Source organism: Serinus canaria, chromosome 2 (genome assembly GCF_022539315.1).
Source record: "Serinus canaria isolate serCan28SL12 chromosome 2, serCan2020, whole genome shotgun sequence".
Classification (NCBI taxonomy): domain Eukaryota; kingdom Metazoa; phylum Chordata; class Aves; order Passeriformes; family Fringillidae; genus Serinus; species Serinus canaria.
Genome location: NC_066315.1, coordinates 38,580,990 through 38,598,323, shown reverse-complemented (window position 1 = coordinate 38,598,323; position 17,334 = coordinate 38,580,990). Strand labels below are relative to the sequence as shown.

The 17,334-nt window shown below is 39.6% G+C and overlaps 1 protein-coding gene across 6 annotated transcripts in view; it reads left to right on the top strand.

The window, feature by feature from the left end:
• Positions 1 to 17,334, top strand: part of THRB (thyroid hormone receptor beta) — a 154,890-nt gene that overhangs the window by 65,556 nt on the left and 72,000 nt on the right. Inside the window, exon 3 of one of the 6 annotated variants that reach the window (XM_050971658.1) lies at positions 5,223 to 5,292. The exons of 4 other annotated variants lie outside the window; for them this stretch is intronic. The gene's annotated coding sequence lies outside the window, so the exon portion shown is untranslated. Of the gene's footprint in view, positions 1 to 5,222; positions 5,293 to 13,142; positions 13,276 to 17,334 lie in introns of those variants that run through there. One more of the 6 variants, XM_009086120.4, reaches the window with a different exon arrangement.

Sequence of the window (17,334 nt, the reverse complement as noted above, 5' to 3'; positions counted from 1 at the left end):
GATATACCCAAGTTCTCCTCCTCTTTCCAGCAGTTTTTCCCTGCTGGAGTGTGGGGCAGCCTGGTCCCACTCTCTGTGCTGCCTGACCTCCATCCTGGGCTATGGCACAGGCAGCAGCAATGGCAGCAAAGGCATCTCAACTTCCTCTCTTTGCATGAGGATGATGCTCATCAGTGGAACCCAACATTAAACCCAGTATCTAGCACCTCTCACAAGTTTGCAGACATTTGGAGTGTCATCACATTTGAACTGATTTTAACTGGCCTGGCAAGAGCCACTTCCCTGACTAAAATTTATCCTCTGCTATTTAAAACAAAAGGGATTTTTGAATTCTTGAATATAATATTTTCTCTTGGCAAAACAGTATCTTTTTTTTTTCTGGCTTCTATCTTGGAAATAATCAAAGCATTTTGGTAAATGTAAGAAAAAAAAAAATAGCCTGAACCACACATCCAACATGGAAAGCTTCAGCCCAAACAATTAATCTGGCAAAATTATAAGTGAAAATCAGATTTATAGGAAGCATTGGATAATCCTTAGTAATGGTCTGTGTCACAGCTCCCACCTGTGTGTATTGAATTCACAAGACCACTTTCTTGTCAACATGCATGCAACTTGCACACAGTCTCCTCCAGTGAATTCTGCTGAAATGCATATCTCTTAAATAAATAATCCACTTAACATGCATAAGAATCACTCTAAATATGACTGCAGCTAATGGCATGTGTTGTTAAATCTGTTAATTGCTTATCATCTCTTTGCATAGATTGTGTTTTGTAACAGCAAATGGAGGACCAAATGCTCAGTTATCTTTTATAATTGTTCCTGTTAGACATGTTTTAATAATTATAAAATTTTTGTCCACCCTCAAAAACATACAGTAAATTTATAATATAAAAGCTCAGTAATTGAAATGCTATTGTGGCACAGAAAGCTGTCTAGCAATTAATGGTTCAGGAAAACAATAAGTTAGTGCAAAGCCTTGAGTCTTCATTCTCCTAATACATCATTTTGTTTATTTCCATACATATTTCATACTGTTGTTCGCAGTGGGAGTCAGAGGAAGCCTTTGGCTGAATATTCTCTACCCCTAGCTAAGAGACTCTGTTGTGTTTTCATTACATTTGCCTCACATAATCACTCACTGTTAATTTCAAAAAGCCTTTGATTTTTCTGCATGTGTGTGTCCTAAACAACAAGCTGATCCATAATACAGCATGATTTATTGCCTTCTGACCTCGCACACAGCTTCTCCTTGTGGAAAACAGCTTACAAACCTGGGTGTTAACTGCAGCTTGAGTAGCACAGAAAACTTTCTTCCTGTGTGCAGTACCTGCATTCCTGGGCAAGGTCAGTGATCTGGTCAAGTGAGGCTTTTTTCTTTGGATGGCCTGTCCTGCCCACATTCCTTATAATAATTTTTTTCCTCCTATATTCAAGTATGCTTCCCAAACCAACTCTGCATGTGTGGAGAAGTCTCACTGTTTACTGTGACTGCAGGCTGGAGATGCAGTGCATCTAGGATGAGTACTCCTAGGACCAGATGGAATATGCCAGTGTGCTGTGGAAAAACAGCAGCAAGCATGAACTGTGGAAAAACAGCAGCAAGCATGAACACCTTTCCTTCAGCTTGCTTGCTTCGATGGGCTCACATTGTGCCACCAGAGCAAGTCTGATGTAAAGGGATGCTGGGGCAGGAAGGCTGAAACTTACCAGGGAGACATGGAGAAGGAAGTTGGTGTGCAGAGAACATTGCCTTAAAGCTTATAATTTTCAGAGAAGCTGTCTGCAGGAATGCTGTAGGCGTGGAGGCATGAAGATCTCAGGAGGTTGCACCGGCTGTACCCTGGGATTTACACCCATTGGTGGGAGGAGTCTTCTCACAATCTCCACCTTGTAGGTAGAACTGTATAAATTTAAGTGACCTAACTGAACCAGAAAATCATTGCCCAGCATTGAAAAGTTGGAGTTAGGAATTTTGAGTCCAGGAATCTCTGCTACTTAGTTCTCTGGTAGACAGAGTAAATTCTTGTTGTTTAAGGTACACAGGAGGGAGAGGGTTAGAAGAAAAAAAGTAAGCAAAGATTTTGGAAATCCAGTGTCTTTGCACAGGCCACATGATCAAAATCTGCTCAAAACCTTTTGTGAGAGAGAGAGAACGTGCAGTTAAAAAGTAATTTGTTGCTTAGGCAAGTTCTTTTGGAAGGAGGTGTCTGACTGAATCTCCAGGTGTTAATGGTGAGAGTGGCTGTGGTTACTTTTCTGGTTCTGCCCGAACTGATGCCTTGTCAAGGCTGACCTAGAACAGAGGCTAAATAAAGTAGATATTTATTATAAGGCCTCAATGGAAACACCCTGGGCAGCACAAGAACCCAGCCAGGACTACACTCGAGATGAACCCAAAATAGTCACAAAATGAATAAGCGGTCATAAGGTCTCTCACCTTTATAAGTTCGCATGTTGGATTTGGTCCATTTGCATGTTGGATTTAATTGTCCAGTTACAGCTTTAGGTTATAAAGTCCCATCCTTCTTGTTTTTCTCTCTTCAGTCCACATTGTTTATGATCTTGGGCCTGAAATTTGGATCAGTTTTCCTTGGTTCCAAGTTAGAAGAGGTATTGTTTTGTCTAGCTGCTCTGTGAACAGAGCTTACCATCCCTTAATATGAAGCTCTGAACAACACATTAAAGCAGAACAGAAGCTGAAAAATATAAAAGCTAAAGCCTAAGGCATCATGCTCACTGTCATGGCTTGGTCAGTTTTTCCTCCTCTGTCAGTCTTTTCAAGGTGGGCAGAGCCAAGGAGGATTTTTTAATGGCACCATGCCTTGCAGTCAGTTCCAGAGTAAATGGAAATAATGGAAGAAGTAATAAGAAGGTGGCAGCAGTGCGGCAGGGAGAGAAAAAAAGAGAGCACAGTGGTACTGCTCTGTTCTGTTGGAATGAAGGATCACACGTTAGGGGAAAAGCTGGCTCTCATGTGTGTGGAGATCTGCCACACACATGCTCATGTGCTGATCATGGTCAGTGACCTCATCCATATGCAGGCCTGGATATCACAGTGGTTAGGGTTTGCCAGCCAAGGACTGACTCTGGAGGAAAGTGAAGACTGGCTGGTTTTGGCAGTGAATCCCCGTTCTTTGCGGAGTCACTTGGAATCTTGTGAGGGCTATGAATCTTAGAGTCTTTTCATTTCAGGGCTTTAAAGGTGCCTGGCAGATGAAATAAGTTCATTTACTGGTTATTTTATTCCTCAACTAAATCTGCTTTCTATTTGTACCTGCATGAGCTCACTGACTTGCATTCCTGTGATGTGCTCTTTCTCTTTTCTTTTATTATTTTGGGCGATCTTACTGCTAAGTCCATTGAGACACAGAGGAATGGTGATACCCATTCCATGTGCAGGAATAATGGGAATGACCTCGGAAAGGGTCATGACAGTCTGGATCAGTGATACAAGTCTAGGCTGAAGCCTCTGTCGCTGCAGGTGCTCTCAGTTGCATGCAGGTCACCAAGCTGTGTGAGCTGGGACTTGTCCTGTAACTCAGCATTTCCAGGCAGGGAAAGGCATGCTAACAGGACTGCTCTTTCCCAGCAGTGCTGCTCAGCTCTGTCCCAGACATGCCAAGTCCTCATTAACATCTTTTGCCCACTCTTGACATAGTTCTGGAATGGCAGTGGTTGGTATTTCTATTTAGAGGGACTGATTTTTAGGTTCCTTTCATAGTTCTAGCAGTCCTTGCTGAAGCACAAAATAAGTACATATGAAACTCTCCTGTGGTCTCCACAGCTCTGCAGTAAAGGTAGAACTGGAGATCCCAAGAGACAGAGCATTTTCCCATAAATTCTTTGCCCTGTCTGTTTTCAAATTAACTGGTGATGGATGAGGGGGAAGAGGAAGAGAAAGAATAGCATAATAAAACTCCCCCGTTGCCTCACTTAAAATTCTCAAGGAATGTTCATAAAAATCAATGTTGCTTTTCTTCAAGCTGCTGGGGGGCACAAGTCTTTAATCAATTAAATTCTCATTTTTAGATTTATTTTTTTTTTTAGCAAGGCTTCTTAAATGTCTTTCTGCTGTTATGTGTGTCTGGTGTTACTTTTCTAGCTAAAATATTGGGTAGGTTTTGCATATTTTAGATATATACTAGATAAGCAAATAATAATGGGAAACATGAAAGTATGGTTTACATTAGGAATTAAAAGTTGATGTAATCTGAATGGGAGCCACGTGAGTTTGAATTGTTTGGCTAGTTTAGTTCATGCAATTGGGAAAATAATGGAAAGGAAGTGTGAGTATGTGTGGTACATCTGGTCACTGTGGATAAAGCAGAATATCATCTAAAATTGCATTTTTCTTTTTGTGATAATCCTTTCTAGTCTTAGGGGGCAATCAAGATGAAATAAAATCTGTGAACTGCCATTTTCCCTGTAAGCTATAAAAAACTTATTCTGGTAATTTGTTCATGAGTAGGTGAACATGGCTGTTCCTATTGTATTCCTAATTTCCATTTTGAATAAGGATATTAATCTAACAGGCTGTACTTGATTTGTGTTTCAGAAAAAAACAACTGGTGGGATACGTGTAGGCCAGATAGGAATAATTTTATCTGGAGATACTCGCTTCTTTAATAACAAGTCATCCCTTTTTCTCAGAGTAGTTTATCCCACTACTTTTTTCACCCATTTCAACTCCACCAAGGGCTGGTATCCTGAGGAGACCTCCATTCCTTACTTTTTGTGCCTGACCTCCCAACAGCAGTTCTTGTTTACCTAGGGAGATAATTGTTTTCTGGAGAGCATCCAGCTGATAACTTACTTTTTCATTAGACCCCTTTTTCCTATTAGTTATCTCCTGTTAGTTGATCTGTGTCATTTGATAAAACTAATTAGGTAATAAAAGACTGTTTCTGAGCTCCTCCCTTTAATTTTGGCATGGTGAAATGTGCTTCTTGGCACCTTGCTCTTTCCACATAAAGACAGCCTTCAGTTGACAAACAACATTAATCCAAAAGAAAACAAGCCAGTTCACGCATCCTCTCTTGATATATCCTTGTGCCAGAACAAAATAGTTCCTAACAAATTATTTGTTCCAAAGATAGTGACATAACCCTGGCTCTGGTTTAGAGTTTTGCAAATGTTTGCAGAGCTTCTGAAGAGGCCAGGCTAAAAAAACTCAATGAAACCATTCAGAATTCTACTAAAACCATTTTGTTTCCTAGGACTTTCCTCCCTTCTGAAAATGCCCTCCCACAGCTGCATGGCATTTATTAGAAGGTGATGAAGGTAAAGGTAGGAAATCACATTTTGTATTTTATTTTAAAAATTGGGCTAATTTTCAGGCTTCCTTTTTAGATTGCATACATTTTTGTAAAGAAAGGGATATCTCAATGGAAGGTAAGCCTTTTTATTAGCTTCAAATTGAAGTGTGCTCATCCAATGAAAAAGGCTGACCAGACTGTCTTTCTTTCAAGTTTTCAGTATGAGGGTTTGAGGTGTCATGGTATGCAGCATTTCAAAGACAAATAGCCAAGAATTGCCACTCCTTTATGGACAATGGCCTCTGCTGCACCCTAATGATGTAGAAATTTCCTGAGGATGCTGGAGGATATTTTTTTTTCTTGATTTCTTCTTGCACCCCAGAATAAAATTCTTCTTCCAAGTTTACTTTGAGAAGAGTATAGAACATGCTATGCTCAGATGTAAGACCTGAGGAAATTGCTGTAGTCATTTTCCATTCACCCCCAAAGAGAATCTATCAGAGCCAGTGAAATTAGATTAACAAATGGATCTCCACGGTAGCTGTTCTGTGTTTTACACTCAGAAATGTCATCTCTCTTAAAAGAATGGCTTCTACCTGTTTGGTATTGAATACAAGCAGTGCTTTGGTAAGGTCTGAAGAACTGTTTTGTGTTAGTTGCATATTTACTGTGTGTTGTATCTCCTTCCATCTCAGAAAGGTCTGCCATGGGGATGTTCACGTTGTGCTTACAGAGATTTGGAGTATTACATCTTCTGGGATGCAAGAGCCCTAAAATAGCAGTGTATGAAATTTTAAAATCAGTGGTATGATAAACCTGGGTAGTACTAGAGTGGCTTTGTGAGTCATGTGATAAATAAATGATGGAAGTGATAGTGAGAGTCAGTTACAGCAACAAGAAGTGACAGTTTTAAAAACTAAGGGGAAATAAAAGTTTGTACTTTCATTTGTCCTAATTAGATTCAGAAAAGGTTTTGACTTGCTTTTTGCCCCTGAACATTTTTTTTATCTTCTCTAGATGCACTTATAGCCAATAGTGACTCATGGGCATTCAGCTAAGATGCCTGAGATGGTTGTTATCCTCTGGAGCTGCTGCTTTTCCTAACAGGAACAGTCTGAGATACTGCAGTTTATAACTTACCATAATGCTAACTTTTTCTGCCTGTTTTGACTATCATACCTTGTATCTCAGGCAGAGTTGATTTTACATTTCTAGCATTAAACATAAGAGCTTTCCAAGCAAATAACAATCACCACTGGGGAAGGGAATTGAAAGCATGGGCTAGCCTGCCATTGTGTCAAATCTGATAATTGGTTTTCACACATAAGCAGCTCTGGAAATCCAAACGACCAAGCCTGTTTGTCCTCTGTGCTTTCCTTTAATGTACTACTCATTTTCACTTCAGATAGATAGTTTCTTAGCCCTCCTGGCCAGAATTCAGTGCCACATGAAGCCCCTGTGAAAGACTTGCTCAAATTTTTCCAGTGCTGTGCTTAGTGGTGCATCAGTGAATTGTATCCTGTGTGGCACGATTTTCAGCTGTGAACAAATTCTCCAGGATTTGCTAAGAGGTAGTGTTGGGAGTCTCTGTGTTTATAGGCAGCCCTGTAGTGCCCAGCAGCATGACACTCATTGACCCCCAAGATCCTTTCCCTGTCTGGGCTCTGTGCTGCCCGCCCCTGTTGGAAATGAAGAAGTGGAGCAGTGCCAGAAGTGTTCTTGCCAGCAAGACTATGGGCTCATTTTGGCTTGACTCCAGAAGAAGGGCAACAGATAAGGAATAGAGGAGGCTACAGCCCAGTTTTGAATGGAGTTGCTCTTAGTTTCTCTGCCTTGGCTCAATGTTTAGCCATGGTCTCTGCACAGCTGTCAAGATCTGACCCGCGGGAAGGGAGAGACACTGCTTGGCTCACACTGCTGCAGTCCTGTCCTAGGCACTGCAGAAATAAATGAGGAAGTGCTGTCGAGCAGAAGCACTGCTCTGGGTGTCCTGGCAGGAGACAGCATAGCACCTCTTCTCCTTCCTTGGCTGGACAGGTTGAGAGAGCTCACCTGCCTGCTGCTCATCTGTGCTGCTGACAGATGCTGCTGGTACAACTGGTGGGGGAAGCCAACCTCTCCATGCCCAGCCTGGCACATGAAGACAGTGCAGTTTAATATAAATGTGTCCTTTTCACTGCTTATTAAAACAAAGCTATATGTTAGCATTTTGTGGATTAAACCATTAATATTCACATTTTCACTCCTATGGGGTCCACAAACGCTATCTGTATATGGAATTAAGAGTGCATAGCTGTAAGAGAGCTGTGTCTTTACTAGCTAACTACTGTGCAGCATTTTCTGAATTAATGAGAAATCCTTCTACAAGTCAGGATTGTTTTTTCTAGCAGGGATTGCTGTTCTGACACTAGATTCTTTTCAGGATCAACAGCATTGTGCTTAGATGAGACAATTTATTGTTTTGTTGGATTTTGTTTTAATTAACACATCAGAGAAGTGCCTAAACTCATCTGAAAGTTAGAAGAGGAAAAATACACCCTATTTTACTGCTCTGCTAGTGTAAACTCTACTGACAGTTCAGCAGTCGACGATGTTTTACAGTGCTTTTGTTTGGTGCTAAAAAAAATATTTTCTGTTTTATGCCTAAATTACATGGAATACATATAAGAGCTAAAATTGAGTCTATGTCTTGCAAAGGAGAATTAAAATTGGAAGGGAAATACACTAAATTGTGGTGCAAGTGGGTTGTGGCAGTGACTTTCTTCTATGCAGAATTTAAGATAAAAGATGAAAAATGCTAAAAGCTAAGTAACAGCTGGTGCTGGTAAACAGTATTTGTCTTCAAAGAGCCATAGGGATTTTCATGAATTTCAAAAGGTCCTTAAGTGAAAGAGATTATTTGGCTTGACTTGCAGATACTGCCGCCGAAGCAAAGAACTGAAGTAACTGTCCATAGCAGAGCCAAAATTAAATCTGACTCAGGTATTCCTGATCTCTCTCCTTGTTGTCTAGTTGCTTGACTGTCAAGGCAGACTGACACAAAATTGTCAGCAGGTTGTTCCTGATTTTATTTTTTTTTTAGCCGTTAGAAACATTGGTTCCCTGCGACAGACAATGTTTGTACTACGGATGCATGAAAGTGGTTTGAGCATGTCTGCTTGTGGATATATTTTATTTTTAGAAGCTGCAGAATTTTCCCCTGTTCTTACCATTTCCTGTGGTTTTACTCTGGAGCATGATGGATGAAGAAGGCTATTTGTGTGATTAAGGTATGAGAATAGCAACTGTAGGTCTTGGGTTTGCAATTGCAAGTCAGATGTGATGGTCAGTCCCCGAAGTGTAGTAGCAAAAAGTGAACTTCTTCATCTAATAAAGGAATATTTGTCCTGTTAGAAGTGCATAGGAGAAGTGAGGCTGCATTAATATTTTAAAAGCCCTGTGGGATCCATGTAGGAAAGTGTCCGTGGAAGTGGTATTAAGTCAGTGAGAGTGTAGAAACAGTACATTCACCTGTAGTAAGCAGTGAGAGAATTAAGCTGAACAGGAGCACCACGCACTGAGTAAGTGTTGACACATGGAGTTAATTGAGAGCAATTAGGTCTGTGCATAGACAAGATCTACACAGCCCGTTTGATGCACGGCATTATGTGAGTAAAGGGTGCAGGATTAGACCTTTTGTTTACAGATTTACCTAATGCTTTGAACTATTTGGATGAACGGTGTTACACAAATGTTAGTCATAATTATTATTTAATTATGACCGCATGTTTACTTTGAACATAGTCCTGTGCCTAATATGTAGGAAAGCCGGGATAATGTTGCAGCTCCAGTGTGCGAGCTGCTGTTTGCCAAGCAGTGTTTCCCTAATGGCTTCTCCTTCCAAGGGATGGAAATGCCTCCCTGGATGGTGAAGTTACACCAGTTGTGGTATGTAATAGGCAAATAGCTTGCATAAGAATACCTTCAGCTAGAACATTTTAGAATATGCATCTGAGATAGAATGCTAACTTATTAAAATTGAGGCTATTAAATGTGCTGCTTGTATATAATTTCAAAATCCCTGAGATGCCAGTATTTCATTCTGTTTCCATTGAGAGTGCAGAAAGCAAATTTCATAGTATGATTCATAATAAAGGAGTGCTACAGAATTTCTATAATTCATGTGTTGCTACTTTAATTTACATTTAAATGTTTAAGCTGTTATAAAATTGAAGATTCTTTAAACTTTAATCTACTTTTTTCACTCTTGAGCAGAATGAAGTTGTTCCTTGTTTAACTCTGTTTTGAGGTTTTCCTTTGCTCTGATATTCCATTTCAGATACTGTGGAGATCTTAAGATAATTTTATGAGTGCCTATGCCTGTAAGCAAGAGAGAGCCCTGTGGGGGTTTTTTTTGGTTGTTGGTTTTTTTTTTTCTTTTGTTTTGTCTTGATTTTGGGGTTTGTTTGTTTGTTTTTTGTTTAGTTTGGTTTGTTTTTTTGGCTTTTTAACCTTTTTTTTTTCTTGGTAAAAAGACCCTTATAAGAAATATAATTCTGAGGGATGTATGGTATATCCTAGGTTGCAAGATATGGAATGCTTTCTGTCCTATCCTTTTCACTCAGTTAATGTGGGTGGTTTTTTAAGTGACCAAAGGTAATGGAGAATATGAACATTTTCCTTAGAATGCTCTTAGTGCTTTGGACGGAGATATCTCCTCTGTGCCTGGCTTTCACAATGATTGTTGGTGCTGCTGAGAGGGGGGAAAAAGACCTCTCTTGAGCAGACTGTGCACATGGACTTGTGTGCAGGATCAGCCTCATTAATTCAACAAATATCTGTCTTTTCTTTAACCCAATACAGGAATCTTCTGATTCCTGACTGAGTTACTGAACCCCATACAGTAATTGCAGCTTGTCTTTTTCTCATTGTTCAAGGCACTCGTTCTTCCCTGGGGGCCTCCCCTGGCATGCTTGGCCCTGCTCACCAGCCTGTAGAAGAAGATTTGTGAATCTCCTGGTGGTGACAGGCTAAGGTGACATGACACTTCCCACGTGCACCAAAAAAGCACGTGTATTTCTGTACTTCAGTTCTCATGAGCACCTGTTGGCTTTGGTGAGAAATTACTTATCTGGTACATTTAAAAGGAAAATTAAAACAGTCAATCATTTAGAATAAGTGTATGTTTTCTAAAGGGAAAAGGGGAGACATGCTGATTCCTTCAGGAGAGAAGAAACTTTTTTTAAAGTCTAGATGTTCAAAGTCTACTTAAACTTTCTTTCAGAGGAAAGACATTCTGTTCTACATGACTGTGTCTATCTGGAAACAAAGTATTTTGGTATAAGTAATTTATGTTTGATTTGAAAAGATTTCTGAAAGGAATTTTGGTTTTAGAAAATTATTTCACCCCTTCTATTTATTATTTTGGTGCAGAAATGAAGGTAAAAATAATTTGTGAGTGCAGTTTCCTTGAAAGGGCTTGAGTTTCTGCATTCCTTTGCTTTTCTCTGTGTTTTTCCAGCCTGGCCATACGATTGAATGTTTGAACATTGTAGTGTCAACAGCTCCTTGTATTTTCACTCGATACAGTTAAGCAAAAATTTTGACATTCAGCCGAAATGTTTGAGGAGCCATTACCAGCATAATTCTGCTTCTTAAATAAATCTCATCTCAGTGCTTGAAATTTAAATGGATTAATATTTTTAATGTCTTGTTTACAATGCTGCCTATGAAAGCCTGTATTTGTCTACTTGCCAACCTTCCTTCTTGGCCAGGAACCATTCTGGCGTGAATCTCAACGCTGGGCTCCTTTCCATTTTCCTTGAGTCTCTCTCTGGTTCCCTCCCTTTTCCTCAGGGGCTCTCTGGAAGATTGTCAGAAGGGCTTTAATTTCTTGAGCAAGTCAGCTTTTTTTGACTCCTAAATATTTCTGCCCCAGCCCTGAATTTCAGAGTTTGCCAGCCCACCACAGATGGCTTGCCCCAGTGGTGTTACAAAAAAATACATACATTCTCTGGTTTTGCTGAAAACAAACCTAAAACCAAACCAGTGTTAGCTTTGTAAGGGGGCAGAAAAAGATGCTTAAGAAAAAAGAATCATATGTTGTGGTGTGTGTGTGGGACTTGACAGGGTGCCCAGCAGTCATGGTGGAGTAAAGGTGAGCCAGTAGGTAATTCCTAATGTAGATTGTATCCACTCTAGCATCCTATACCATTTATGCATTTTACCAGCAGAGCCATACTAGCTAGGAATGCTCTAAAATTTACTAAAATTGGAAAAAACCCCAAATATGACCATTATGGTGCCACAGGTTTAGCTGTGATTGCTGAACGTCTCCAGGGGTAGGAAGGGTCTTACAGGAGAGTCTGGGGATTTGGCAAGCGTGGCATAAACCCAAGTGCTAAAGCAGCAAGCAGCTTATTAGAGAGTAGAAACCAGGGGTGTATGATATCAGACTACATTACAGTACAATTATGCAGCTGCAGGTATGGTGAACCCTCTTCTGAGCAAGCCAGCAAATCCTCTCTAGTGGTTATTTTGATATGTGATACTCTGATGCTAATCTGAGGAGTTGAATGCAAAACCAAAGAAACCCCAGGAACAATGAGAGCCCTTAGCTGAGCGAGGAGCACTTGGCAGTTCCCCTGCCTTCCTAGAGACAGAGAGTGAGCACGAGCTAACACAGTGACAGGGTGCAAGGTCCCTGGAGAGGTGTGGACAGTGGGTCCCTGCATGGTCCCCTGAGTCAATACTGGGACTGGTAATCAAACAGCCCCCCAAAGCAACCACAATTTCTGCTTGGTTGGGCTTGAGGTGGAAGTTTTCTGCCAGGTCTGGCATTAGAGGAGAATGCAGTGGGGTGGCAGCCCTGGAGAAGAGCCTGGCCAGAGACACATTTTACCAGCCTGCCCTTGCCCTTGGAAGAGTGGGACCCACTGTGACCCCGTGGTGGAGGAGAATCCACATTGCCCCCTGCCATCAGTACAGTGCTGGTCTGTCTCCTGCCTGTGCCTCCCCTCAGCTCCAGCCTCCTGGGGAAGGTCCCCTGTGCTGGAGGTGAAGGTGTGAGCAAGAGGAGACAGCCAAAGCCCATGAGACACAGGTGGAGGCCAGCTGCACCCCAGGAATGAGTGAGTGAGGGAGTGAATGCATGTGTGTGCGTGTAAGATACTGATTTCCAAGGAGATTTTAATTTCTGGTTCTTAACATGCCACTTCTTTTTGAAAACACAGTATTACTCAAAATGAGATAGGTTGATGAGACACAATAATCTTGACAATCTTTCATTACAAATATCTGAAGGAATATGAGCTTTCTTAATGTTTTATAGACTACTGTGTCTGGCTCTGAGAAATTATAAAAGAAATATAAATAGCAGGGATAAAGAAAAGGGAAATATGGATTTTATATGCGAAGCAGCCAAGTATTTGGCTGCCCTTTATCATTTATTGATCATTCTCTCTGCTGTTCAGAAATTATTTGGAGTCAAGGATTCTCAGATTTATTTTTTTTTAAATCTCATTGTCTGTCTCAGACACCAGGCTTACAAGATGAACATACAATAAGCCAGTGTGAGTCAGGAAAAATGTCAGTGGAGGTGGCTGTATGAGCAAGGCTGTAGGTAAACAGAAATAAAGTTAATTGGCACTTCTCTTGTATGCACGGGCAGCTGAAGTCCTTTTCGCTGGAAGAAATTTTCTTTTCCCATTATCCTTCAACATTCTCTTGGAGGAATTGTCTCAAGGGAAGTGAGTGAGTCAGAAAATATGCCAAGTTCATGTCATGGCTGTTTCGGCGTTTCTTTCTCTTGCTGGCCTCCAGGAGCTTTATTGGCAAGTGTTTTTAAAGGAAATATTGGCACAGGAAGGCCTTATTGTTTATGTCATGAAAGTCTCTTGGCTTCTTCTGCCTTGTTATTTTCTCCCTTAAATGGGGAAATTAGGAGTGGGGGGACTGAGAAAGGAAAAGAGGAGAGAAGCAGAAACTATTGACGGTTGCTACCAAAATTCTTCTCCCTACATCAGGATGTATCTTGGTGAGTCCTCTCTTTGCTTTTTCTCTGTTACGGCTTTTCAGGCTCTGCTACAGCTGGTAAATGGGTTTCTAAATGCATAAGTTTCCTTTTTGTGCTTTTCAAGATGTGGCACTTAAAAAGTTTTTTGAAAGAAGCCAGCAGTTTTCTGCTGGACTCTCCTCTGCCAGAACGGGGCAGGGAGAGGCAAACGCAGAGCCCAGCCAGGGTCAGATCACTTCTGCCTTCTCACATGCAGATCTGAGCTCTGTGATGGGCTGTGGAGGACATTTCATTAAATTCTTTTTAGTTCTGTGTAAGGTTTGCGTAAAAAATACAATGTGATTTACAGGAAAAAAAAAAAAAATTAGGAAGTTCTGCAGAGCAGATGCAGCGGGTACAGAGAGAAACAATAGTGAGATGGTGCAGGGTCAGAAATGTTGCTTGTTAAAAACCAAAGCAGAAAGCAAAAGCACTCCATCAAATGTGTACACGTTCTTAAAAAAAATACCAAACCAAGGAACAAAACCCCTTCCTCTACCTAAACTTACTCATATGCACTCAGGCAACTTTGGCATAACATAAAAGCACACAAAAAAAGAATTATGTCCAGTGCAGCAATAAAAATTGCTGTAACCTATTACCCTCAAATTAGGTGAGAGTTGGAAAGTCTCTGAGGATGCTATTAAAGAATTAAATATTAACATTTCAAAGAATGTTTCAGCATTTAATTTTTTTTTTATTTGGAAAGTAAAAAGTTAACTCTCCTTGTGATATGTCATGGCAGAAATTCTGTTTCTAAACCAGGTTCATTTTTATCTATATTTGCCTCTGTGATACTTGTGTATGCAGCTCAAAGATCTAGGATAAAAAAATTCTTTCAGGTTAATGTAACAAAGGTATGCATTGATGTACAAAAAAAGCATAGCCCTATTTCTTCTGGATTTGCTACCACAGAAAAAGAAATTTAAAGCAAATGCCTATTTTTGTGAGTTAAACAGAGAAAATGACATCTAAACCGCTTTTCTTTGTATCCATTTAAACTAAAGATTGTTTGTGGAATTAAATATCTATTTCAAGGCTAGGATGCAGTTTTTGTGATGTCTCTTCAAACACTAAGTATTTGTTGGTACATAATAATTCTTTTTATTGTGGCATCTTCCTTGCATTTTGGTGATGCCTTTTAGGAATGCTCTTTTTCAAAGGAAAGATACATGATTAATCTTGGCTCTTTAAACCTATATTGTTTCACTTTTCAACTCTTTCATGTTCTTTTGTTTTCTAACCTACCTATTTGCCGTGTCTGTGCAAAATTCTGTAAGTGCATAACAGTTTAATTTGTGGAAGCTTTTCCCTTCCCCTTCTACTTCCAATTTTGTACTTGATTTGTGCAAACCTTGTTTCTACTTTCTTTAAAAATGTATATACAATTGAAGGTTAGTTTGAAGTTCTCGTGGAATATGCATTTCTAGACCTGAATATTCTTAGAGCTTGTTATTTTTTTAGATTTGGGATCTTGCTCAGCCTGTTACAGGAAAAGTAACTGCCTGCCAACATTAGAATCCAGGGAACAGGAACCTGGATTTTGCTTGGAAAACATCTTTAGGAAAGGTGGCTGTGGCTTTTATATTCCTGCCATCAAGTTGTTTTTTTTTTTACCAAGACTGAGCCATAAGAATTATATTGTAAAATGATAGTTACAAAACCAAGAAAAAAATATCCCTTCTAGCAGTACTAGCATATTTTGTTTATAAGTTTTCACTTGTATGAATATGAATCTGTAACAAAGTAATCACTTAAAAGGATGTGATAGTTTAATATAGGATGTTGCAAGTGAGCCATTTTCACTTTGTTGTAATTGTTATCTAGAGTGAGCCATAATCTTTTTCTGTTTTTTTCTGTGTGTACATATACCTGTATCTATGAATATATTTGAATTGTTATATCAAAAGATAAGCATGGTAATGCTTGGGTAATACTCTATCATCATAGATTTTTTTTTTCTCTGTTAGGAATCCTACATTTGTCAGTTCAAGCAGGCAGAAATCTTTGTGCCGTGTTTTTTGTGACTCATGTCATAACACGAGAGAAAACAAACCATAAAACTGGGTGTGAATAACTGTACTTTGGCCTGTGTCTGCCATCCACTTCACCAGACAGCCAGAATTCTTTAGACACGGCAGTAAAAGCTCAGTATTAAATCATTAGCCCATACCTACTGCTCCAGTGTCAGGTACGCTGTAACAATATTACTTTATTATTTTGCCGGAGCACCAAGTGAAATCACCTGTTTCCTTAGGGACCTTCATTGGAGATGTCTTTCTCCTCTGTCCCCTGAAACTTTAAGGTCTCTTCTGAGCTAGGAAGCCCTCAATTTGGGCTACTCCATTGGTATTAGGCTTGTTGGTTTCCTTAGCAATGAACTGTAGGAAAGCTACCTTCTCCTATTCAAGAGCTTTCTCCTCTCTCCCACAGCTCCATTATTTTTTGTTGCATTGGAGAAATAAAAGAAAATAAATATTGGATATGGTTAATAACAGTCTTGTAGAAACAGTTTTCATAATTCAGAACTTTCCATTTTCTGACAGCCAGACTGTCACATGTGCATAGAGAGCTGATCAGGATGAGTGCTCCCAAACCACAGCTACAATTCAGTGCTTAGCATGAAATGAATGGCAACAGGGAGTCAATTATAATTTAGGATTGTGCTGTTCATCATGCAGGCTAAACAGCCTGGAATAACAGGAAGAGGTCAAAATTCACAGGTCTACCTAATTCTTCAGGGGAGGCAATGATTTGGGTAAAAATTATGATCCAATTATAATCTACTTGAATTTCCAGAAGTTATTAATAGGGATCTTTCCTGAAGGTTTATAAAGAATTAAAGCTCCTGTGCACTGAAAAGGAAACTCTTGTAGTGAATTAATAGCAGGTTAAAAGTCAGGAAGAAATAGGGAGTGAATCATTGAGTTTTTCAGTGGGGGAATCTTGTAAGGCATCAATCCAACATAAGGAAAAAGGGTTAATAATGAAGTAATAAAGCCTGATGGTAGTGCTTGAGTAGGCTGGGAAGAATTGTACAAGGATTTGACAGTATTGGGTGTGACTGAGTAATATGATGGCAGAGGGAATTCAGTCACAATAAATGTTAATATTTTTAAAAGGAGGAGAATTGCAATCACAGTGGACTTACAACCACTTAAGGAAAAAGTGGTGGTGTCTAATAGATTTTTAATAAAGGTAACAGCTGAATGTGCATCATATGTCAAAAGCAAACATTGTGAATTAACATGGTCTTTGTTCTGACCTGTTAGATTTTCATGTCTGTAGTGTTAAAACATGTATAACAGCACAGTATTTTCCATCCTCAGATGCATCTTTTTCTGACATGATCTAAAAACCCTGTAATACGAAGAACAAGGGAAGATAGACTAATGCCTACCAATGTTGTAACACTTTCATAGAAGCTCCTAGCAGTTTCTTAGTGGTAATTAAGAAAGGAAAACACTGAGAGCATATCTGAAAAATAAAAGGAGTGAAGGCTGTATGAAATTTTAAGCTGGGAAAAAATACAAATGTAAACAGCTTTATGTTGAACAGAAGCTCTCCTTAAAAAATAAAGTTAGTTCATCTGGGGACTTTGCTGTAACAAGCCTGTCTTCCAAAATGTTTTATTCTGGAATGGATTAGTCCCAAAGGACTTTTTGACTGTGTGGATTCAGATGTATGTACATATAACTGCTGTACCTATCAAATCCTCTATTTATTCCAAAGCAATTTTACCCAGCAAATCTTATACCTGTAAGGTACTAAGCACCAATATTGTGGTCATAAATACGCAAAATTAAACACTTTGCCAGGTACTTTCCAGGTACAATAACTGCTACATATTTTGTATATATTTCAATTGTTCTCTTGGTTACAAACTTGCACGTGAAGTATGGAATGCATACTGCACATAATATTTTCTACTTTTCCCTCCCCATCCATCTGAAGATCTCAGATATTAAAGAGAAGAAAAATATTCTAATCATGCATTCATGAAAGTCATTGGTCTTTGGATCATTTTACTTATACTTTTAT